The sequence below is a fragment of the Pseudophryne corroboree genome, chromosome 2 (assembly GCF_028390025.1).
Source record: "Pseudophryne corroboree isolate aPseCor3 chromosome 2, aPseCor3.hap2, whole genome shotgun sequence".
NCBI lineage: Eukaryota > Metazoa > Chordata > Amphibia > Anura > Myobatrachidae > Pseudophryne > Pseudophryne corroboree.
The window spans coordinates 1,027,381,010-1,027,405,387 of NC_086445.1; the positions used below are offsets into that span (position 1 = coordinate 1,027,381,010).

The window sequence follows — 24,378 nt, forward strand, 5'->3', positions numbered from 1 at the left end:
CAGGGAGCACTGCTGGCAACAGGGAGCAGACCTACTTAAATGATAGGATCTGCTTCCTCGGCTACTGGACACCATTAGCTCCAGAGGGGGTGAACACAGGTTCGTCCTGGGCGTCCACCCCCGGAGCCACGCCGCTGTTCTCCTCACAGAGCCAGAAGAACAGAAGCAAGAAGACGTCTCAGGCGGCAGAAGCCTTCAGCGGCTTTACTGAGGTAACGCACAGCACCGCAGCTGTGCTTCATTGCTCCACACACCTCACACACTCCGGTCACTGTATGGGTGCAGGGCGCAGGGGGGGGCGCCCTGGGCAGCAATAGTAACACCTCAAAACATGGCAAAAAGGTATATACATGTACAGCTGGGCACTGTACATGTATATAAAAGAGCCCCCGCCATTTTTACACAAATTTGAGCGGGACTGAAGCCCGCCGCCGAGGGGGCGGGGCTTCTCCCTCAGCACTCACCAGCGCCATTTTTCTCTCCACAGAACGCTGAGAGGAAGCTCCCCAGACTCTCCCCTGCTTACACACGGTAAAGGGGTGCTTAAAAGAGAGTGGGGGGGGGGGGCACATAATTGGCGGATAAGATATTATACAGCGCTGCTGGGGAAAAACATTTTGTGTTGGTCTCCAGGGTCATTGCGCTGGGGTGTGTGCTAGCATACTCTCTGTCTCTCCAAAGGGCCTTAAAGGGGATACTGTCTTCAGAAAAGAGTTTCCCTGTGTGTGTGAAGTGTGTCGGTACGTGTGTGTCGACATGTTTGACGAGGAAGGCTCGCTTAATGTGGAGGGGGAGTGTTTGAATGTCAGGTCGCCGTCGGCAACGCCGACACCGGACTGGGTGGATATGCTGAATGTCTTAAATGCAAATGTGAATCTCCTGCATAAAAGGTTAGACAAGGCTGAGGCTAGGGATCAGTCAGGTAGCCAGACCGTGCCTGTCCCTGTGGCGCCAGGACCTTCAGGGTCTCAAAAGCGCCCCATATCCCAGGTCGCTGACACAGATACCGACACAGATACTGACTCTAGTGTCGACTATAAGGATGCAAAATTACAGCTGAAGGTGGCAAAGGGTATTCGATACATGATTATTGCCATAAAAGAGGTTTTGCATATCACTGAGGAACCCTCTGTCCCTGACACGAGGGTTCACATGTATAAAGGGAAAAAGCCTGAGGTCACGTTTCCGTCCTCATTTGAGCTAAGCGAATTGTGCGAAAAGGCTTGGGAGTCTCCGGATAGGAGACTACATGTTCTCAAAAGGATTCTTATGGCGTATCCTTTTCCACAGAAGGATAGGATACGATGAGAATCTTCGCCTAAAGTAGACAAGGCGCTGACACGCTTATCCAAGAAGGTGGCACTGCCTTCTCCGGATACTGCTTCCCACAAGGATCCTGCTGATCGCAGGCAGGAAATTACCATGAAGCACATTTACACACATTCAGGAACTATCGTTAGACCGGCCATGGCGTCGGCCTGGGTTTGTAGTGCTGTCGTGGCATGGGCAGACTCCTTATCTACGGAGATTGACACCTTAGATAGGGATACCATTCTAATGACCATTGAGCATATTAGAGATGCTGCCTTGTATATGAGGGATGCTCAGAGAGACATTTGTTTACTAAGCTCCAGAATAAACGCTATGTCTATTTCTGCTAGGCGACTCTTGTGGACCCGACAGTGGACGGGAGACGCCGACTCAAAGTGGCATATGGAGTCATTGCCTTACAAGGGGGAGGAGTTATTTGGAGAAGGCCTCTCGGACCTTGTCTCTACTGCTACGGCCGGTAAATCGAATTTTTTACCTTATGTTCCCCCGCAGCATGCTAAGAAGGTACCGCATTATCAAATGCAGTCCTTTCGTTCCAATAAAAGCAAGAAGGTACGAGGATCGTCCTTTGTTGCCAGAGGTAAAGGCAATGGAAAAAAGCTGCACTCGGCTAGTTCCCAAGAGCAGAAGTCCTCCCCTACTTCCGCAAAGTCCACCGCATGACGCTGGGGCTTTCCGGGGGGGTCAGATCAAGTGGGAGCACGTCTTCGTCTTTTCAGCCACGTCTGGGTTCTCTCACAGGTGGATCCCTGGGCAATAGAGATTGTTTCCCAGGGATACAGACTGGAATTCGAAGACATGCCTCCTCGCCGGTTTTTCAAATCGGCTCTGCCGGCTTCCCCGTCGGAGAGGGAGCTGGTGTTAGCTGCAATTCACAAATTGTACATTCAACAGGTGATAGTCGAAGTTCCTCATCTCCAGCAAGGAGAGGGTTATTATTCATCCCTGTTCGTGGTACCGAAACCGGACGGTTCGGTCAGACCCATTTTAAATCTGAAATCCCTGAACCTGTACTTGAAGAGGTTCAAGTTCAAAATGGAATCGCTCAGAGCGGTCATCGACAGCCTGGAGGGAGGGGTTTGGATGGTGTCCCTGGACATAAATGATGCGTACCTTCATGTTCCGATTTTCCCTCCTCATCAGGCATTCCTGAGATTTGCAGTACAGGACTGTCACTACCAATTTCAGACGTTGCCGTTTGGTCTTTCCACGGCCCCGAGAATTTTCACCAAGGTAATGGCGGAAATGATGGTGCTCCTGCGCAGGCAGGGCGTCACAATTATCCCGTACGTGGACGATCTCCTCATAAAGGCGAGATCTCGGGAGAAGTTGCTGGACAGCGTGTCTCTGTCCGTGAAGACGTTGCAGAGGCACGGCTGGATTCTCAATTTACCGAAATCCCAGCTAGTCCCTGCAACGCGTCTGACCTTTTTGGGCCCGATTCTAGACACAGACCAAAAAAGAGTTTTTCTTCCAGTGGAGAAGGCTCAGGAGCTCGTAGCTCTGGTCAGGAACCTATTGAAGCAAAAAAAGGTTTCAGTGCATTATTGCACGAGGGTTCTGGGGAAGATGGTGGCTTCATACGAGGCCATCCCCTTCGGCAGGTTCCATGCAAGGACCTTTCAATGGGACCTATTGGACAAATGGTCCGGGTCCCATTTACACATGCAAAAATGGATCACCCTGTCTCCCAGGGCCAGGGTGTCTCTCCTGTGGTGGCTACGCAGTGCTCACCTCCTGGAGGGTCGCAGGTTCGGCATTCAGGACTGGGTCCTGGTGACCACGGACGCGAGCCTCCGAGGTTGGGGAGCTGTCGCACTAGGAAAAAATGTCCAGGGTCTCTGGTCAAGCCTAGAGACTGGTCTCCACATCAATGTCCTGGAGTTGAGGGCCATATACAACGCCCTACGCCAAGCGGAGGAATGGCTTCGGAACAAACCGGTTCTGATTCAGTCAGACAATGTCACGGCAGTGGCTCATATAACTCGCCAAGGCGGCACAAGGAGCAGAGTGGCCATGGCAGAGGCGACCAGGTTTCTATGCTGGGCGGAAGGCCATGTAAGCGCACTATCAGCAGTGTTCATCCCGGGGGTGGACAACTGGGAGGCGGACTTCCTCAGCAGGCACGACCTGCATCCGGGAGAGTGGGGACTTCATCAAGAAGTCTTCACACAGATCACGGATCGGTGGGGACTGCCTCAGATAGACATGATGGCGTCCCGCCTCAACAAAAAGCTAAAGAGGTATTGCGCCATGTCAAGAGACCCTCAGGCGGTTGCGGTAGACGCTCTGGTGACACCTTGGGTGTTCAGATCGGTCTATGTGTTTCCTCCTCTACCTCTCATACCCAAGGTGTTGAGGATAATAAGAATAAGATGGGTCAGAATAATCCTCATTGTTCCAGATTGGCCAAGGAGGACTTGGTATCCGGATCTGCAAGAGTTGCTCACAGAAAATCCGTGGCCTCTTCCTCTAAGGCAGGACCTGCTCCAGCAGGGGCCCTGTCTGTTCCAAGACTTACCGCGGCTGTGTTTGACGGCATGGCGGTTGAACGCCGGATCCTAGCGGAAAAAGGGATTCTGGAGGAGGTCATTCCTACCCTGATCAAGGCTAGGAAGGACGTGACGTTGAAACATTATCACCGTATATGGCGAAAATATGTTTCTTGGTGTGAGGCCAGAGCTGCTCCTACGGAGGAGTTCCAGTTGGGCCGTCTGCTTCACTTCCTTCAAACGGGAGTGAATTTGGGCCTAAAATTAGGGTCCATAAAGGTTCAAATTTCGGCCTTATCCATTTTTTTCAAAGAGAATTGGCTTCTCTTCCTGAAGTACAGACTTTTGTGAAGGGCGTGCTGCATATTCAGCCTCCCTTTGTACCTCCGGTGGCGCCTTGGGACCTTAACGTGGTATTAAGTTTCCTCAAGTCACCTTGGTTTGAACCACTCAAAACAGTGGAGTTGAAATACTTCACTTGGAAAGTAGTCATGTTGTTGGCCTTAGCTTCTGCAAGGCGGGTTTCGGAATTGGCGGCTTTATCATATAAAAGCCCATACCTGATTTTTCACGTGGATAGGGCAGAGTTGAGGACTCGTCCTCAATTTCTGCCCAAGGTGGTCTCATCTTTTCATATGAACCAACCTATTGTCGTGCCTGTGGCTACACGGGTCTTGGAGGATTCCGAGTCCCTGGATGTGGTCAGGGCTTTGAAGATTTATGTGACCAGAACAGCTAGGATCAGGAAGACCGAAGCTCTGTTTGTTCTGTATGCGGCCAACAAGGTTGGCGCACCTGCTTCAAAGCAGACTATTGCTCGCTGGATCTGTAACACGATTCAGCAGGCGCATTCTTCGGCAGGATTGCCATTGCCTAAATCGGTTAAGGCCCATTCCACTAGGGAGGTGGGCTCTTCTTGGGTGGCTGCCCGAGGGGTCTCGGCACTACAACTGTGCCGAGCTGCTACTTGGTCGGGGTCAAACACCTTTGCAAAGTTCTATAAGTTTGGTACCCTGGCTGAGGAGGACCTCCTGTTTGCTCAATCGGTGCTGCAGAGTCATCCGCACTCTCCCACCCGTTTGGGAGCTTTGGTATAATCCCCATGGTCCTTACGGAGTCCCCAGCATCCTCTAGGATGTTAGAGAAAATAAGATTTTACTTACCGGTAAATCTATTTCTCGTAGTCCGTAGAGGATGCTGGCCGCCCGTCCCCAGTGCGGACTTCTTCTGCAAGACTTGTATATAGTTATTACTTACATAAGGGTTATGTTATAGTTGATCGGATTTGAACCGAGGCTATGTTATTGTTCATACTGTTAACTGGGTAGTTTATCACAAGTTATACGGTGTGATTGGTGTGGCTGGTATGAATCTTGCCCTTAGATTTACAAAAATCCTTTCCTCGTACTGTTCATCTCCTCTGGGCACAGTTTCTCTAACTGAGGTCTGGAGGAGGGACATAGAGGGAGGAGCCAGTGCACACCCAGAATCCAAAGCTTTCTTAAAGTGCCCTATCTCCTGCGGAGCCCGTCTATTCCCCATGGTCCTTACGGAGTCCCCAGCATCCTCTACGGACTACGAGAAATAGATTTACCGATAAGTAAAATCTTATTTTTACAAAGTGACAGTGAGCCCTGAAGACGTGCATTGCAAAAAAAAGGGTGTGGTCTCAGAAAGAAGTGGCATGGCCACACAACAGTACTTCCAATTCAAATTACGCCAGACAACAGCACAATCTTATTTACATTACACCGTAGTGCCCCTGATTCATTTTACACCACATACTAGTGCCTCTTATTGATGCTACTACACACACAATAGTGCCTCATATTTACATTACATCACACAGTAGTACCCCTTATACATGTTACGCCAAACTAGTAGTGCCCTTTATGCACAATGCCCACAGCAGTAGTGCCCCATACACATAATTCCCACAGAAGTAGTGCCCCTTATATATAATACCCACAGTAGTGCCGCTTATACACATAATAACCACAGTAATGCCCCTTATACACAATGCCCACAGTAGTAGTGTCCCTTATACGCATAATGCCTCTATTTCACATCTCTGCCACTGTCACTCCAGCAGCTCCCTGCCCTGTGTCCCTCCAGCAGCTCCCTGCCCTGTGTCCCTCCAGCAGCTTCCCTGCCTCTGTGTGTCCCACCGGCCCCCTCTTACCTTGTCTTCAGCATGCACAGAGCCTGCTCCTCTTTGTGGCTCTTCTTCACTTTAGCGACGGTGACAGCATGACATTAAATATGCAGTGCCAGATAAGGAAGCTGCTGGGACCTGAGGAGGGGATGAATGCCGGTGGCCGACAGACACAGCGTGTGTGAGTACCAGGAGAGTTGGGCCGCAGATGGAGGAGGACCATGGAGCCGCCAGGACCTGAGGAAAGGGGGAGGCGGATGCAGCTTGTCAGTAACACAAGCATTCTTGCATCAATTATTGAATTGGGTGGCAGGTCGCACTTCTCTGTACTTCTATCATTAATAAGTTAATGGCTAGGATGGTGTATAAACTCTGACTTATTTTAAAGGGGCAATCATTTATATGGCTAAACCATGCCGTGTGAATGATTGCCCCTTTAAAAAAACTTCCCAGTTCGGCCGACATGCCGCACGGCCACCGAACTTGGACGTCAATATGTCCATTAACTAATTAATGATAGAAGTACATCCATGCTGGCACTTGTAGCCCCAAAAGCTTTTAAAGGAACAGTTGCTATAATGAATGAATTAATTAATTAATTCATGAATTAATTAATTAATATGGCTCCAATTAACATAAAAATATTATTGTCCACGTAATTTTAAATGTCATTATTTCTAAAGATTATTGTCCCAATTATTATTTTTGGGGCCCTTAATTGATTATTCATTAGTGATATAGTAAGATTTATGATTGGTGTGGCTCTGTAGTATGTTCTGTATGGATAGATAGCGCAGCATGCACGTAGTTCTGTAACTCTACGCCTAATTTTCCTACTAAACCGCCTTCTATTACATCTGGCGACTATGAGCGGAACGTTGCCGAAACCTCGCTGTGATTTCCATAGAATCTAAACGCTACAAAAAATTGTATCCTATTATATTCCCCCTGTTCTATCTAGTCTCCCGTCCACCTGCCGCAGTAGGGCCTATGTGCATTGTGTTCTGAATATCATCAATAAATAACTGCGGAGCTGAACATCTTGTCGCCTCCACAAACTGGAATGAAAACCGGAAGCAGCCTCCAGAAATGAAGTAGACAGATGATTTGTAAGCGTCTTCTTCCCTACCTATGCTAAAGGTCTTCTACAATGAGCAAGCAGACTGCATTGTGCTGCATGATCCTATCTCACCTTATCTTATCTGCAGTAGTTTTCAGCACCTTGTAATTTTCTCTGTGAGCTGGTCCTCTCTGTTACAGGCAGAGAAAGGCCTCCTCTGTGGTGCACATTGCCGGGTGTAAGCTGCAGTTCCTGCCCTTTTATGTGCGGTTACAGTATATTCAGGCTCTTACCTTCTACAATATACTAATTTATTTCTCCTTTTCCCGATGCTCAGTCTACAACTCCCAGTACTCAGATTACTGCAAACTTTACTCAGGTGTCCTTCTTCACTGACATTTCTATCTTGCCCTAAATCTAGTAGTGTATTAAAGGACCCTGTAGGAAGCACATGAGCAACCTACAGATAAACCTACAGATATCTATAAATCTACCACATACAGTATATATTTCATATCTGTCGATCTATCTCTCTATAACATTATCTATCTATCTATCTCTCTATCTATCTATCTATCTATCTATCTATCTATCTATCTATCTATCTATCTATCTATCTATCTATCTATCTATCTATCTCTCATATCTAGCTATAAATCTACCACATATATTTCATGTCTATCTATCTCTCTATAACATATCTATCTATCTATCTATCTATCTATCTATCTATCTATCTATCTATCTATCTATCTATCTATCTATCTATCTATCTATCTATCTCATACCTTTCTATAAATCTACCACATATACATTTCATATCTATCTATCTATCTATCTATCTATCTATCTATCTATCTATCTATCTATCTATCTATCTATCTATCTATCTATCTATCTAATCTACCACATATATATATTTCATATCTATCTATCTATCTATCTATCTATCTATCTATCTATCTATCTATCTATCTATCTATCTATCTATCTATCTATCTATCTATCTATCTCATACCTTTCTATAAATCTACCACATATACATTTCATATCTATCTATCTATCTATCTATCTATCTATCTATCTATCTATCTATCTATCTATCTATCTATCTATCTATCTATCTATCTATCTATCAAATCTACCACATATATATATTTCATATCTATCTATCTATCTATCTATCTATCTATCTATCTATCTATCTATCTATCTATCTATCTATCTATCTATCTATCTATCTATCTATCTATCTATCTATCTATCTATCTCATATCTTTCTATAAATCTACCACATATACATTTCATATCTATCTATCTATCTATCTATCTATCTATCTATCTATCTATCTATCTATCTATCTATCTATCTATCTATCTATCTATCTATCTATCTATCTATCTCAATCAATCAATCAATCTCTATCTCATACATACAGTATATAATAATATCTTCAACCCAGCAAACATGTATCCAGACTGTCGCTTGCACTAAGACTCTAATTACCCAAATCTAACAGCCTGCGGTTTTGGTCACTGTGATGATTTCGACGATATACAGATGTCGCCGCGCTCATCCATCCGGTGATGCGTACACACGCACCTGCCCGCCATAGACTTCTATGGAGCAAATACCGGCTGCGACTAGTCATAGCACGGCATACACTGCAGCTTGCCGCAATGCCTATGGGGGTAATTCAGAGTTGATTGCAGCAGCAAATTTGTTAGCAGTTGGGCAAAACCATGTGCACTGCAGGTGGGGCAGATGTAACATGTGCAGAGAGAGTTCGATTTGGGTGGGTTATTTTCAGCGGTGCAAGTATGCGGGTACGCTCGGGCACGGAGTACCCTTAAGATTTTGACAGCGGGTACGCAGTACCACCTACCACACACTTTGCCATTGCCACAATTATAATGTGCCACAAAGCAACAAGACCATAGTGCTTGGCAGCATGACGGCTCCTCCCACTTTGTCAGGGTTACTGGGAGTGCGACAGTGGCTGTGTTTTCCAGTTATAATGGAGGCATTACTATATATTGTTATTATACTGGGGGCATTACTAATACTATATATTTCTATTATACTGGAGGTATCACTGTATATTTCTATTATACTGGAGGTATTACTATATATTTCTATTATACTGGAGGCATTGCTATATATTTTTAGCCTTGCCTCCAGATTCCAAAATAAAAGGGTCTGTGTCGTGTGGCCACGCCGCTAGTGTCATGTAGCCACTCCCACTAGCAGCAAGTGGCCACGCCCCTCACAACACATGGTCACGCCCATTTTTTGGCACACAGTACCACTAAGGAAATATTTCTACTTGCACCACTGGTTATATTGTTTCTGTGCAGGATAAATACTGGCTGCTTTATTTTTACACTGCAATTTAGATTTCAGTTTGAACACACCCCACCCAAATCTAACTCTCTCTGCACATGTTACATCTGCCCCACCTGCAGTGCACATGGTTTTGCCCAACTACTAACAAATTTGCTGCTGCAATCAACTCTGAATTAGGCCCAGTGTCCGTGCGTACACATCGCGGCAATGATACAGCTGCTAGATTTAAAGCAGCAATTAGTTACAAGGCAAAATAAACCTGATATACTTACAGTAAAACTAATTAGCCCTTTAATTCTGGCATCTACAGCTGTAGATGCCTGAATTAAACGGCTAATTAGTTTTACTGTAAGTATATCAGGTTTATTTTGCCTTATAACTAATTGCTGCTTTAAATCTAGCAGCTGTATCGCTGACATTGCTCCGATGCACCCACATCGTAGGCTATTGCATTCGGCACATTGTCACTGCTTCTTTCATATACCAATGTCCTCAGTCACAGCCGTTTACAACTCTGGAGCTCATATAGGGCGGGATGTATTAACATTCATCGCCGCACCTCGCCGGTTACCGCAGCGATGTTGATCGCGTATGTACTAACAAATGCGATCAACATCGCGATGCGGTGACGGAGGCCCCCCGCGATACCTGTTAGGTGGTCTGCGGGGGGTCTCCGTCACCTTCATGGGGTCCCCACACTGCCTTGATGCCGGGTAGCAGCAGCAGGCTGCCCCCGGCGCCTCCTCCTCCCCCCTGCAGCCGGAAGGACGTCCGGCTGCGTTGCTAGGGGGAGGAGGAGATTACCTTCCGGGTCCGGGGCATCATGGAGGAAGGTAAGCTGGGGGGGAGGGGGGTCGGCGTCTGCGGCGGTGTCGACGGGTTGCGGCGGTCGGCGAAAAGAAGCCCATGGGCTTCTATAGGGTATCGCCATCCAAAGATGGCGATACCCTGGACGCCGAAAACGCGGCGGTAGGGTGTTAATAAATATGAAAATGCGGTAAAACCCCCGTTTTCGGGGGTTTTACGGCATTTTTGCTTTAGTACATCCCGCCCATAAAGTCTCACACGGTAGAGATGATTTCAGTGCTGCTAAATGTGCTGTTCCCAGTTACAGGATGAGGAGATTGCAACCAGTGTCGGACTGGGGTATGAAGGGCCCACCGGGGGAATGCAGTGATAGGGGCCCATATTTAAGGGTGTGGCCAGCCTACAAAGGGGGTGTGGCCAGCCTCCACAGAGGCTTGAAATACACAATAGTCTAGTGCAGTGTAATGCAACATATCTATCATGTATAATCAGGAGCGGTCCTTGGTGCGGGCAAGCAGTGCCTGCACCCGGGGCGCTGCGGCCTGGGGGTGTGGCCGCAGGCACCGCCGCCTGCCCGCACCCTACTCCCCCGGCTGCAGCAGGCACCGTGGGCTGTGTGGGCGTCCGCTGCAGCTGGCTCCAGCGACAGACACTAGAGGTCAGTATTGACCTCTAGTGTCTGTGCGGCGCTGCTATGGGAGAGACGTCATGACGATCGGGAAGCAGGAGCGGGGCAGTGGTAAGTATTGTTTTTATTTTTATTTTTGTGTATGCACAACTACTGGGGGCAAAGAAACGGGGCACAACTACTGGCGGCAAAGAAAGAGGGGGCACAACTACTGGGGGCAAAGAAAGAGGGGGCACAACTACTGTGGGCAAAGAAAGAGGGGGCACAGCTGCTGGGGGCAAAAAGAAACGGGGCACAACTACTGGGGGCAAAGAAAGAGGGGGCACAACTGCTGGGGCAAAGAAACGGGGCACAACTACTGGGGGCAAAGAAAGAGGGGGCACAACTACTGGGGGCAAAGAAAGAGGGGGCACAACTACTGGGGGCAAAGCAACAGGGGCAACAACTACTGGGGGCAAATCAACTGGGGGACAAAACTACTTGGGGCAAATCTGGAGGCACAGCTACTGGGAGCATGACTGTGGCCACGTCCCTCCCCTATGATGCCACGCCCCTATTTCTTTTGCGCGCACAAACTGTTTTGCCGCGGGGGGGGGGGGGGGGGGGGCGCCAGTGGAAACTTTCGCACTGGGCGCTACAAGGTGTAGAACCGGCCCTGTGTATAATACAAGTGCACAGTCAGGAACCTGATCCCTAGGGGTAGGAGTGGGCCCTCAGGCATTGGGGCTCACCGGCAGTTTACCCTGTATATCTGTGGGCCAGTACAACTCTGATTGTAACTCTACAGCAGAGCCTAGAATCCTCCTATTTGTTGGATACATTTCCCCGATACCATTTCCTGTATTGCATCATTTTTTAGGAGTGGGTTTGTAGGGTCAACCCTATTTAGGTCGACACTCATTAGGTTGACCACTATTGGTCGACAGGCACTAGATCGACACCTGGAAAAGGTCGACATGGTTGGCAGGTCGACATGCAAAAGGTCAACATGGAAAAAGGTTGACGTATTCTTTTAATAATTTTTTTTCGTGTCGTTTTCTTTGTAAAGTGACCGGGAACCCCAATTAGTGCAACGTGTCCCCTCGCATGCTTCGGGCAGATTACTATACCCAACTGTAGTCCACGTGGATCGTAAAGTTAAAAAAAAATTAAGATTTTTTTTTTTAAAAACTCATGTTGACTGTTTCATGTGTTGACCTTTGCCATGTTGACCGATTTCCAATGTCAACTGTTTCCAGGTGTCGACCTAATGCATGTCTAATCTATCTATCTATCTATCTATCTATCTATCTATCTATCTATCTATCTATCTATCTATCTATATGTAATACCCTGAAATATTTAAAATGGGGACCCCTTGTTTTTTTTTTTTTAAATAAGTCCCTTATCAGGTAAAAAGAACAGGGCTCATAGAATAACATGGGCTGTGCACTAGAAACTCTGGCAGCCTTGCTTAAGGAGAAGTTTGGCGCCACTGCATTCTATTTTTAGCCCCTCCGCTCAGTTATGCTGCATTCACACCGCAAATGCCGGGTCCTACCCGGTAAGACAAACGTGTACTTACCGGGTGGGATCCGGCATTTGCGCTCCGTTGCAGGCTTCCCGACCCGGCAATATACCGGGTCGGTTGCCATGACAACGGAGGCCGCAGCAGCAGCAGGGGTGGAGGCGTCGTCGGGAGATGAGCTCATCTCCAGCGCCGCCTCTCCCTATCTTGTGAATGGGAACCGTGTCGCATCGACACGGCTCCCATTCACACCGCACCTGACCCGGTAATCAACCCGGGTAAAACCCTTCTTTTTTACCGGGTTGATTTACCGGGTCAGGCGACCCGCTAAATCGCCCAGTGTGCTTTCACATCGCACACTGACCCGGTTCGACACGGCAATATGCCGTGTCGGTACCGGGTTATTTGTGCGATGTGAAAGGGGTATTACTGAATTCCCCGGGAAGACTGGCCCCACACTGATTGGCCCCCTGGGGTTGCAGGGTAGAAGATCCCTAGGGCGGGCTGTTGCTGGGGTCCAAGAGCCAGTCAACCTAAAGGACGGGGGTGGCGCTGGGACCTGAAGTCCTTATCTAGGGCCCCTCAGCGTGGGAGAAGGGCTGTCTGTCGCCGGGAGAAGGGGAAGAGCGTCCTGCCGGAGCTGGGAGCGCTGCCCTGCGGGGTGAAGGAGAGGCTGCCCTGCGGGGTGAAGGAGAGGCTGCCCTGGGAAGGAGAAGAGCGCGGCTTGCCTGTACGCTGGACCGGGAACTGGAGCCGCCAGGAAAGGAACGCGACGAGAGCGACCTCCGGTGCCTGCCCAGGACCCCTATTGGACGTAGTCGGCCGTGTCATCGCCTGACGAGGAAAGTGAGGAGCCGGGAGCCGTGCGGAGGGACATCCACGAGGACGGAGGCTGTTCGTCGCCGCCGGCCAGCTGGGACCCAGGAGGCCGCACCGCGGAGCATCGAGGACAGAGGAACGGGCAGTGCGCAGGACGACCCCAAGAAGAGGACCCCATCGAGGACCTTGGGGAGAGGACCAGAGTCTGCGGCTGAAGTTCGGACGGAAGAGGGTGCTTCAAGGGTGCATCCCCGGCGCGGTGCTCTGCATCCCGGGTGGCGCCGAAGACCGAGGCGATCGGAGGTGGCAGAAGCGCCGCATCTGGTGGTGAGACCCTGGTGCCCCAGTAACCCTTCCGCTGCCAGAAACTCTGCCTTTAGTTAACCCTTCCGCTGCTAAACTCTGCAGGTGCCACACACTAAGTTAAATACAGGGGGTAGGCTCCCCTTAACTCCCCTGTGCCCCTGTTTAAACCTCTTCCGCTGCATGAACTCTGCATTTGGGGCATTATAGATTTGTTAAGGGGTAGGTTCCCATGTCACCAGTGCCCCGCAAGACTGAGTCATCAAGGGGTAGGCTCCCCTCAAGTTATTACTTCCCCAGGTTATATAAAAAGTGGAAGGGAGGTGTATTTCCTTATCAATGTGAATGTACTTATCTGCTATTGAGATATGCTGGCAGTTATAGTTCTCTTATGAAAGCTCCCGCTGGTTACCTGTGACTATAGTAAAGAAGCCATAGCCAGCCTGTTTAACCGTGCACCTGTTTCCTGCTTACCTGCCACGCATTAAAGCTACCGCTGGTTACCTGTGACTATAGTAAAAGAAGCCATAGCCAGCCTGTTTAACCGTGCACCTGTTTCCTGCTTACCTGCCACGCATTAAAGCTACCGCTGGTTACCTGTGACTATAGTAAAGAAGCCATAGCCAGCCTGTTTAACCGTGCACCTGTTTCCTGCTTACCTGCCACGCATTAAAGCTACCGCTGGTTACCTGTGACTATAGTAAAGAAGTCATAGCCAGCTTGTTTAACCGTGCACCTGTTTCCTGCTTACCTGCCACGCATTAAAAGCTACCGCTGGTTACCTATGACTATAGTAAAGAAGCCATAGCCAGCTTGTTTAACCGTGCACCTGTTTCCTGCTTACCTGCCACGCATTAAAAGCTACCGCTGGTTACCTATGACTATAGTAAAGAAGCCATAGCCAGCTTGTTTAACCGTGCACCTGTTTCCTGCTTACCTGCCACGCATTAAAAGCTACCGCTGGTTACCTATGACTATAGTAAAGAAGCCATAGCCAGCCTGTTTAACCGTGCACCTGTTTCCTGCTTACCTGCCACGCATTAAAGCTCCCGCTGGTTACCTGTGACTATAGTAACAAAGCCATATCCAGCCTGTTTAACCGTGCACCTGTTTCCTGCTTACCTGCCACGCATTAAAGCTACCGCTGGTTACCTGTGACTATAGTAAAGAAGCCATAGCCAGCCTGTTTAACCGTGCACCTGTTTCCTGCTTACCTGCCACGCATTAAAGCTACCGCTGGTTACCTGTGACTATAGTAAAGAAGCCATAGCCAGCCTGTTTAACCGTGCACCTGTTTCCTGCTTACCTGCCATGCATTAAAGCTACCGCTGGTTACCTGTGACTACAGTAAAGAAGCCATAGCCAGCCTGTTTAACCGTGCACCTGTTTCCTGCTTACCTGCCACGCATTAAAGCTACCGCTGGTTACCTGTGACTACAGTAAAGAAGCCATAGCCAGCCTGTTTAACCGTGCACCTGTTTCCTGCTTACCTGCCACGCATTAAAGCTACCGCTGGTTACCTGTGACTATAGTAAAGAAGCCATAGCCAGCCTGTTTAACCGTGCACCTGTTTCCTGCTTACCTGCCACGCATTAAAGCTACCGCTGGTTACCTGTGACTATAGTAAAGAAGCCATAGCCAGCCTGTTTAACCGTGCACCTGTTTCCTGCTTACCTGCCATGCATTAAAGCTACCGCTGGTTACCTGTGACTACAGTAAAGAAGCCATAGCCAGCCTGTTTAACCGTGCACCTGTTTCCTGCTTACCTGCCACGCATTAAAGCTACCGCTGGTTACCTGTGACTACAGTAAAGAAGCCATAGCCAGCCTGTTTAACCGTGCACCTGTTTCCTGCTTACCTGCCACGCATTAAAGCTACCGCTGGTTACCTGTGACTATAGTAAAGAAGCCATAGCCAGCCTGTTTAACCGTGCACCTGTTTCCTGCTTACCTGCCACGCATTAAAGCTACCGCTGGTTACCTGTGACTATAGTAAAGAAGCCATAGCCAGCCTGTTTAACCGTGCACCTGTTTCCTGCTTACCTGTCTCTGTATCATTCTCTTCAGAAGTATTCACACTGAGTGTACATAACTGGTTATTTAAAATCTTGTTAATTTTGCTATATAAATAAAATGGTGTTGTACATGTGACATGTCAGTCTGTGTCTGCATAATCAGGGAACTGTTTAACGGGGTGCTGGTAACAACGAGGTAACAGAGTACTGTCAGCTGGGAATCAAGGTTATCTAGCACACCCTCGGACAAGGGGGTTACATATCTATCTATCTATCTATCTATCTATCTATCTATCTATCTATCTATCTATCTATCTATCTATCTATCTCTGGTGCCCTTTTAATTGCATAAACACTGCCCTTTAGCACTAGAGATGAGCGGGTTCGGTTTCTCTGAATCCGAACCCGCCAGAACTTCATGTTTTTTTTCACGGGTCCGAGCGACTCGGATCTTCCCGCCTTGCTCGGTTAACCCGAGCGCGCCCGAACGTCATCATGACGCTGTCGGATTCTCGCGAGGCTCGGATTCTATCGCGAGACTCGGATTCTATATAAGGAGCCGCGCGTCGCCGCCATTTTCACACGTGCATTGAGATTGATAGGGAGAGGACGTGGCTGGCGTCCTCTCCATTTAGATTATAAGAGACTGAGAGAGATTTACTGGAGCTGACTAGGAGTACTGTTACTGTAGAAGTGTAGAGACTGAGTGGAGAGAGTTTACTAGTGAGGACAGTGCAGTTTACTTTATAATCCGTTCTCTGCCTGAAAAAAGCGATACACAGCACACAGTGACTCAGTCACATACCATATCTGTGTGCACTGCTCAGGCTCAGGCCAGTGTGCTGCATCATCTATTATCTATATATAATATTATATATATCTGTCTGACTGCTCAGCTCACACAGCTTATAATTGTGGGGGAGACTGGGGAGCACTACTGCAGTGCCAGTTATAGGTTATAGCAGGAGCCAGGAGTACATAATATATTATATAGTGAGTGACCACCAGACACACAGTGCAGTTTATTTAATATATCCGTTCTCTGCCTGAAAAAAGCGATACACACAGTGACTCAGTCAGTCACATACCATATCTGTGTGCACTGCTCAGGCTCAGGCCAGTGTGCTGCATCATCTATATATATTATATATCTGTCTGACTGCTCAGCTCACACAGCTTATAATTGTGGGGGAGACTGGGGAGCACTACTGCAGTGCCAGTTATAGGTTATAGCAGGAGCCAGGAGTACATAATATTATATTAAAATTAAACAGTGCACACTTTTGCTGCAGGAGTGCCACTGCCAGTGTGACTAGTGACCAGTGACCTGACCACCAGTATATATAATATTAGTAGTATACTATCTCTTTATCAACCAGTCTATATTAGCAGCAGACACAGTACAGTGCGGTAGTTCACGGCTGTGGCTACCTCTGTGTCGGCACTCGGCAGCCCGTCCATAATTGTATATACCACCTAACCGTGGTTTTTTTTTCTTTCTTTATACATACATACTAGTTACGAGTATACTATCTCTTTATCAACCAGTCTATATATTAGCAGCAGACACAGTACAGTGCGGTAGTTCACGGCTGTGGCTACCTCTGTGTCGGCACTCGGCAGCCCGTCCATAATTGTATATACCACCTAACCGTGGTTTTTTTTTCTTTCTTTATACATACATACTAGTTACGAGTATACTATCTCTTTATCAACCAGTCTATATATTAGCAGCAGACACAGTACAGTGCGGTAGTTCACGGCTGTGGCTACCTCTGTGTCGGCACTCGGCAGCCCGTCCATAATTGTATATACCACCTAACCGTGGTTTTTTTTTCTTTCTTTATACATACATACTAGTTACGAGTATACTATCTCTTTATCAACCAGTCTATATATTAGCAGCAGACACAGTACAGTGCGGTAGTTCACGGCTGTGGCTACCTCTGTGTCGGCACTCGGCAGCCCGTCCATAATTGTATATACCACCTAACCGTGGTTTTTTTTTCTTTCTTTATACATACATACTAGTTACGAGTATACTATCTCTTTATCAACCAGTCTATATATTAGCAGCAGACACAGTACAGTGCGGTAGTTCACGGCTGTGGCTACCTCTGTGTCGGCACTCGGCAGCCCGTCCATAATTGTATACTAGTATCCAATCCATCCATCTCCATTGTTTACCTGAGGTGCCTTTTAGTTGTGCCTATTAAAATATGGAGAACAAAAATGTTGAGGTTCCAAAATTAGGGAAAGATCAAGATCCACTTCCACCTCGTGCTGAAGCTGCTGCCACTAGTCATGGCCGAGACGATGAAATGCCAGCAACGTCGTCTGCCAAGGCCGATGCCCAATGTCATAGTACAGAGCATGTCAAATCCAAAACACCAAATATCAGTAAAAAGCCTCTTTTTTTCTTTGCGTCATGTGCTGTTTGGGGAGGGTTTTTTGGAAGGGACATCCTGCGTGACACTGCAGTGCCACTCCTAGATGGGCCCGGTGTTTGTGTCGGCCACTAGGGTCGCTAATCTTACTCACACAGCTACCTCATTGCGCCTCTTTTTTTCTTTGCGTCATGTGCTGTTTGGGGAGGGTTTTTTGGAAGGGCCATCCTGCGTGACACTGCAGTGCCACTCCTAGATGGGCCCGGTGTTTGTGTCGGCCACTAGGGTCGCTAATCTTACTCACACAGCTACCTCATTGCGCCTCTTTTTTTCTTTGCGTCATGTGCTGTTTGGGGAGGGTTTTTTGGAAGGGCCATCCTGCGTGACACTGCAGTGCCACTCCTAGATGGGCCCGGTGTTTGTGTCGGCCACTAGGGTCGCTAATCTTACTCACACAGCTACCTCATTGCGCCTCTTTTTTTCTTTGCGTCATGTGCTGTTTGGGGAGGGTTTTTTGGAAGGGCCATCCTGCGTGACACTGCAGTGCCACTCCTAGATGGGCCCGGTGTTTGTGTCGGCCACTAGGGTCGCTAATCTTACTCACACAGCTACCTCATTGCGCCTCTTTTTTTCTTTGCGTCATGTGCTGTTTGGGGAGGGTTTTTTGGAAGGGACATCCTGCGTGACACTGCAGTGCCACTCCTAGATGGGCCCGGTGTTTGTGTCGGCCACTAGGGTCGCTTATCTTACTCACACAGCGACCTCGGTGCAAATTTTAGGACTAAAAATAATATTGTGAGGTGTGAGGTATTCAGAATAGACTGAAAATGAGTGTAAATTATGGTTTTTGAGGTTAATAATACTTTGGGATCAAAATGACCACCAAATTCTATGATTTAAGCTGTTTTTTAGTGTTTTTTGAAAAAAACACCCGAATCCAAAACACACCCGAATCCGACAAAAAAAATTCGGTGAGGTTTTGCCAAAACGCGTTCGAACCCAAAACACGGCCGCGGAACCGAACCCAAAACCAAAACACAAAACCCGAAAAATTTCAGGCGCTCATCTCTATTTAGCACCAGTCTGGCGGCCTGACCTTGGTTACGTCCTATTACTGACCACCATCATGGCCCTCCTTTGCCCGCGCCATATATCCCAAATCACTTCTGCATTACACACGGCCTCAGGTATTCAGACAAAAGCAAATAATAAAGACACATAGGGAACATCAGGTTAGTTTGTGTGGAGAATGTATAAGGAGAGGGAACGACGTGCTTTTCTTCATTTTCTTCCTATTTGGTGCTCAATCTGCTCCAGGGCTCGCTGCTTGTGCTGCAATCACCGGGAACCAAATTACAAAAGTCATGCAGATTCCTGGAGACCAATGAGGAGCCCGGCCAGGGCCGTGAAGGATTTGAGACAATGTCTCAATTATTCATGAGGATGACCTCTGCATCTACACCCCATGTATTATTCATGCTTGTTTGTTCTCTGCGCTTATATCCACCCGCCAGACACAACTCTCCTCCAATTTAAATCCCGATAAAGGAACAGCTCCATCTGTCTCTCCCACGTGCTTATTTCATTTCCCAATTACTGAGCCACCTCTCGTTCCAGCCCTGTTCTTGAAAACAAGATATATTTTCCTAAATATCTTATGGTGGAAAAATTGCACATTTATACAGAATGATCCTGATTGCAGGTAGCTTTGTATCTGGACAAATGGTAGCAGTGTTCAACACTGTGAGTCCGCTGCGAGTCAGAATGTTAATTATCAGGGGCCATTTGGCCCCCTGATAATTAACATGATAATATGCCCCAAGATGTGATGTCTGAGCTGCATGAACCACGAAATGCGCAATAAAATACACTCCATCTGTACATTCTCTATCTTTGTTAAATTGAAATATGGGGCCTGAGATGGTGAGGGGGTCAGGGCCGGAACACTCATCAGGGGAGGCCAGATCTGGTGATTTTCCCTTTGCTGGACATTATGGGCTTAAGTCAGACCTGATCGTAGCCGTGCAAAATTTTGCACGGCTACAATCAGCCACCCTGACATGCGGGAGGACGCCCAGCACAGGGTTAGTCCGCCCCGCATGTTAGGCCCTGCTAGTCCGCCCCGCGTGTCAGACCTTGCTAGTCTGCCCCGCATGTCAGGCCCTGCTAGTCCGCCCCGCGTGTCAGGCCCTGCTAGTCCGCCCCACGTGTCAGGCCCGGCTAGTCCGCCCCGCGTGTCAGGCCCGGCTAGTCCGCCCCGCATGTCAGGCCCGGCTAGTCCGCCCCGCATGTCAGGCCCTGCTAGTCCGCCCCGCATGTCAGGCCCTGCTAGTCCGCCCCGCATGTCAGGCCCTGCTAGTCCGCCCCGCATGTCAGGCCCTGCTAGTCCGCCCCGCATGTCAGGCCCTGCTAGTCCGCCCCGCATGTCAGGCCCTGCTAGTCCGCCCCGCATGTCAGGCCCTGCTAGTCCGCCCCGCATGTCAGGCCCGGCTAGTCCGCCCCGCATGTCAGGCCCGGCTAGTCCGCCCCGCATGTCAGGCCCTGCTAGTCCGCCCCGCATGTCAGGCCCTGCTAGTCCGCCCCGCATGTCAGGCCCTGCTAGTCCGTTCCGCATGTCAGGCCCTGCTAGTCCGCCCCGCATGTCGGGCCCTGCTAGTCCGCCCCGCATGTCGGGCCCTGCTAGTCCGCCCCGCATGTCGGGCCCTGCTAGTCCGCCCCGCATGTCGGGCCCTGCTAGTCCGCCCCGCATGTCGGGCCCTGCTAGTCCGCCCCACATGTCAGGCCCTGCTAGTCCGCCCCGCATGTCAGGCCCTGCTAGTCCGCGCCGCATGTCAGGCCCTGCTAGGCTGCCCCACATGTCAGGCCCTGCTAGTCTGCCCCACATGTCAGGGAGCTACTTGTCACTATCCGGGTTTCATCGGCTACGCCACAGCCCGCCCCCCGCATGGTCCGGGCACACCTGTATTGCCCAGATCACGCCTACAAAATGGCGGCACAATGACGCCCTGCTAGTCCGCCCCACGTGTCAGGCCCGGCTAGTCCGCCCCGCATGTCAGGCCCGGCTAGTCCGCCCCGCATGTCAGGCCCGGCTAGTCCGCCCCGCATGTCAGGCCCTGCTAGTCCGCCCCGCATGTCAGGCCCTGCTAGTCCGCCCCGCATGTCAGGCCCTGCTAGTCCGCCCCGCATGTCAGGCCCTGCTAGTCCGCCCCGCATGTCAGGCCCTGCTAGTCCGCCCCGCATGTCAGGCCCGGCTAGTCCGCCCCGCATGTCAGGCCCTGCTAGTCCGCCCCGCATGTCGGGCCCTGCTAGTCCGCCCCGCATGTCGGGCCCTGCTAGTCCGCCCCGCATGTCGGGCCCTGCTAGTCCGCCCCGCATGTCGGGCCCTGCTAGTCCGCCCCGCATGTCGGGCCCTGCTAGTCCGCCCCGCATGTCGGGCCCTGCTAGTCCGCCCCACATGTCAGGCCCTGCTAGTCCGCCCCGCATGTCAGGCCCTGCTAGTCCGCCCCGCATGTCAGGCCCTGCTAGTCTGCCCCACATGTCAGGCCCTGCTAGTCTGCCCCACATGTCAGGGAGCTACTTGTCACTATCCGGGTTTCATCGGCTACACCACAGCCCGCCCCCCGCATGGTCCGGGCACACCTGTATTGCCCAGATCACGCCTACAAAATGGCGGCACAATGACGCCGGCCGGCCCCCTCCCGCCCAGAGAATGCCTCTGCCAGTCAATCATGCAAAATCGATCGCTGGGCAGAGATGCCGATCGCATCTCTGGCATGTGCTGGCGCACTGCGGTGCTGGTGCATGGGCATTTCAGGCCCAAAGACGCACAGCAGCGATCAGGTCTGAATTAGGCCCTGTATGCAGCTGATACTTATTTGGATGCATCTGCGGCTTCTCCTACGGCCGCAGCACCCTGCTCACTAGCTTATACTAATGCCGCACATCCATGCATCAGCATATGGAAGTCCCGCCCACTGTTTTCCCGTGCGCAGCAGACAACATTAATATCTGCTCTTGCACCGGCCCCATGGTGGTAGTAAAAGATCGGCCTGACACAGATGTCCCGCCTCCGTCCAGACGCTACGGAATTCAGCGCAGATGCTCACGGCACTCCATGACCCGCCCCTCTAGATGGAACACTTCCAAGTGTCTATAGGACACGGCGTACTTACTCCATTACATGTGGGGACAGTGGGTGTGGCCCCCTATCTGGACTTTGGACTGCGCTGCAGACCCACCTCTATAACTGCCGCTGGTTGTGCTCCTCGTCCACGTGTGTACACGTCCGGCATATGCAGAGTTAGCAATTTGTTTTCATCTGCACAAACGCAGTATGCAGCTATCCGCCCACAATTCCTCTGGCATCCCTATAAGTTGCTGGTACTATTGGTATTTTTGGAAAAGTGCTTTTTATTCCGTGCAGGTGGTATGATTGGGATATTGTTCCCTGCTGTCCTGTATAATCAGCGTTAGCAATGGTAAGCTATAGCCTGAGGAGAGCACCGTGGTGCACTGCAGACGTGGGATCTATACAGATACATTTTATACTATTTTCCCCTTGATACATGCAATTCCCCTACATACAGTTTTATGTTTCTGTTGTCCTGGCTGTGTAGTGTTACTTGCAGTCCTGTTAGTTTCCATGTTGCATATTTATAGAGATGAGCGGGTTCCGTTCCTCGGAAACCGAACCCCCCCGAACTTCACCCATTTTACACGGGTCCGAGGCATACTCGGATTCTCCCGTATGGCTCGGTTAACCCGAGCGCGCCCGAACGTCATCATCCCGCAGTCGGATTCTCGCGAGATTCGGATTCTATATAAGGAGCCGCGCGTCGCCGCCATTTTTCACTCGTGCATTGGAAATGATAGTGAGAGGACGTGGCTGGCGTCCTCTCACTTTGTTTCAGGGGGCTACATATCTTTATTCTGGGGACCAGCAGTATTATAGGAGGAGTACAGTGCAGAGTTTTGCTGACCAGTGACCACCAGTATTATACGTTGTCTGCCTGAAAAACGCTCCATATCTGTGCTCAGTGTGCTGCATATATCTGTGCTCACACTGCTTTATTGTGGGGACTGGGGACCACCAGTATATTATATAGGAGGAGTACAGTGCAGAGTTTTGCTGACCAGTGACCACCAGTATTATACGTTGTCTGCCTGAAAAACGCTCCATATCTGTGCTCAGTGTGCTGCATATATCTGTGCTCACACTGCTTTATTGTGGGGACTGGGGACCACCAGTATATTATATAGGAGGAGTACAGTGCAGAGTTTTGCTGACCAGTGACCACCAGTATTATACGTTGTCTGCCTAAAAAACGCTCCATATCTGTGCTCAGTGTGCTGCATATATCTGTGCTCACACTGCTTTATTGTGGGTACTGGGGACCACCAGTATATTATATAGGAGGAGTACAGTGCAGAGTTTTGCTGACCAGTGACCACCAGTATTATACGTTGTCTGCCTGAAAAACGCTCCATATCTGTGCTCGGGGTGCTGCATATATCTGTACTCACACTGCTTTATTGTGGGGACTGGGGACCACCAGTATATTATATAGGAGGAGTACAGTGCAGAGTTTTGCTGACCAGTGACCACCAGTATTATACGTTGTCTGCCTGAAAAACGCTCCATATCTGTGCTCAGTGTGCTGCATATATCTGTGCTCACACTGCTTTATTGTGGGTACTGGGGACCACCAGTATATTATATAGGAGGAGTACAGTGCAGAGTTTTGCTGACCAGTGACCACCAGTATTATACGTTCTCTGCCTGAAAAACGCTCCATATCTGTGCTGCATTGTAGTATATAGTAGAAGCACAGTGCATAATTTTGCTGACCACCAGTATATAATATATAGGAGTACGGTACAGAAGGCCACTGCTCTACCTACCTCTGTGTCGTCAAGTATACTATCCATCCATACCTGTGGTGCATTTCAGTTTTGCACAGTTTGCTGACCACCAGTATATAATATATAGCAGTACGGTACAGTAGGCCACTGCTCTACCTACCTCTGTGTCGTCAAGTATACTATCCATCCATACCTGTGGTGCATTTAAGTTTTGCACAGTTTGCTGACCACCAGTATATAATATATAGCAGTACGGTACAGTAGGCCACTGCTCTACCTACCTCTGTGTTGTCAAGTATACTATCCATCCATACCTGTGGTGCATTTAAGTTTTGCACAGTTTGCTGACCACCATATATAATATATAGCATTACGGTACAGTAGGCCACTGCTCTACCTACCTCTGTGTCGTCAAGTATACTATCCATCCATACCTGTGGTGCATTTCAGTTTTGCACAGTTTGCTGACCACCAGTATATAATATATAGCAGTACGGTACAGTAGGCCACTGCTCTACCTACCTCTGTGTCGTCAAGTATACTATCCATCCATACCTGTGGTGCATTTCAGTTGTGCGCAGTATATATAGTAGTAGGCCATTGCTATTGATACTGGCATATAATTCCACACATTAAAAAATGGAGAACAAAAATGTGGAGGGTAA

At 49.3% G+C, this 24,378-nt stretch overlaps 1 protein-coding gene across 3 annotated transcripts in view; it reads right to left on the bottom strand.

The window, feature by feature from the left end:
* The window catches only part of LOC135050330 (galactosylgalactosylxylosylprotein 3-beta-glucuronosyltransferase 1-like), a 244,193-nt gene that overhangs the window by 121,108 nt on the left and 98,707 nt on the right, over window positions 1-24,378 (bottom strand). Inside the window, exon 1 of one of the 3 annotated variants that reach the window (XM_063956766.1) lies at window positions 6,007-6,028. The exons of the other annotated variants lie outside the window; for them this stretch is intronic. The gene's annotated coding sequence lies outside the window, so the exon portion shown is untranslated. Of the gene's footprint in view, window positions 1-6,006; window positions 6,029-24,378 lie in introns of those variants that run through there. 3 annotated transcript variants of the gene reach the window in all.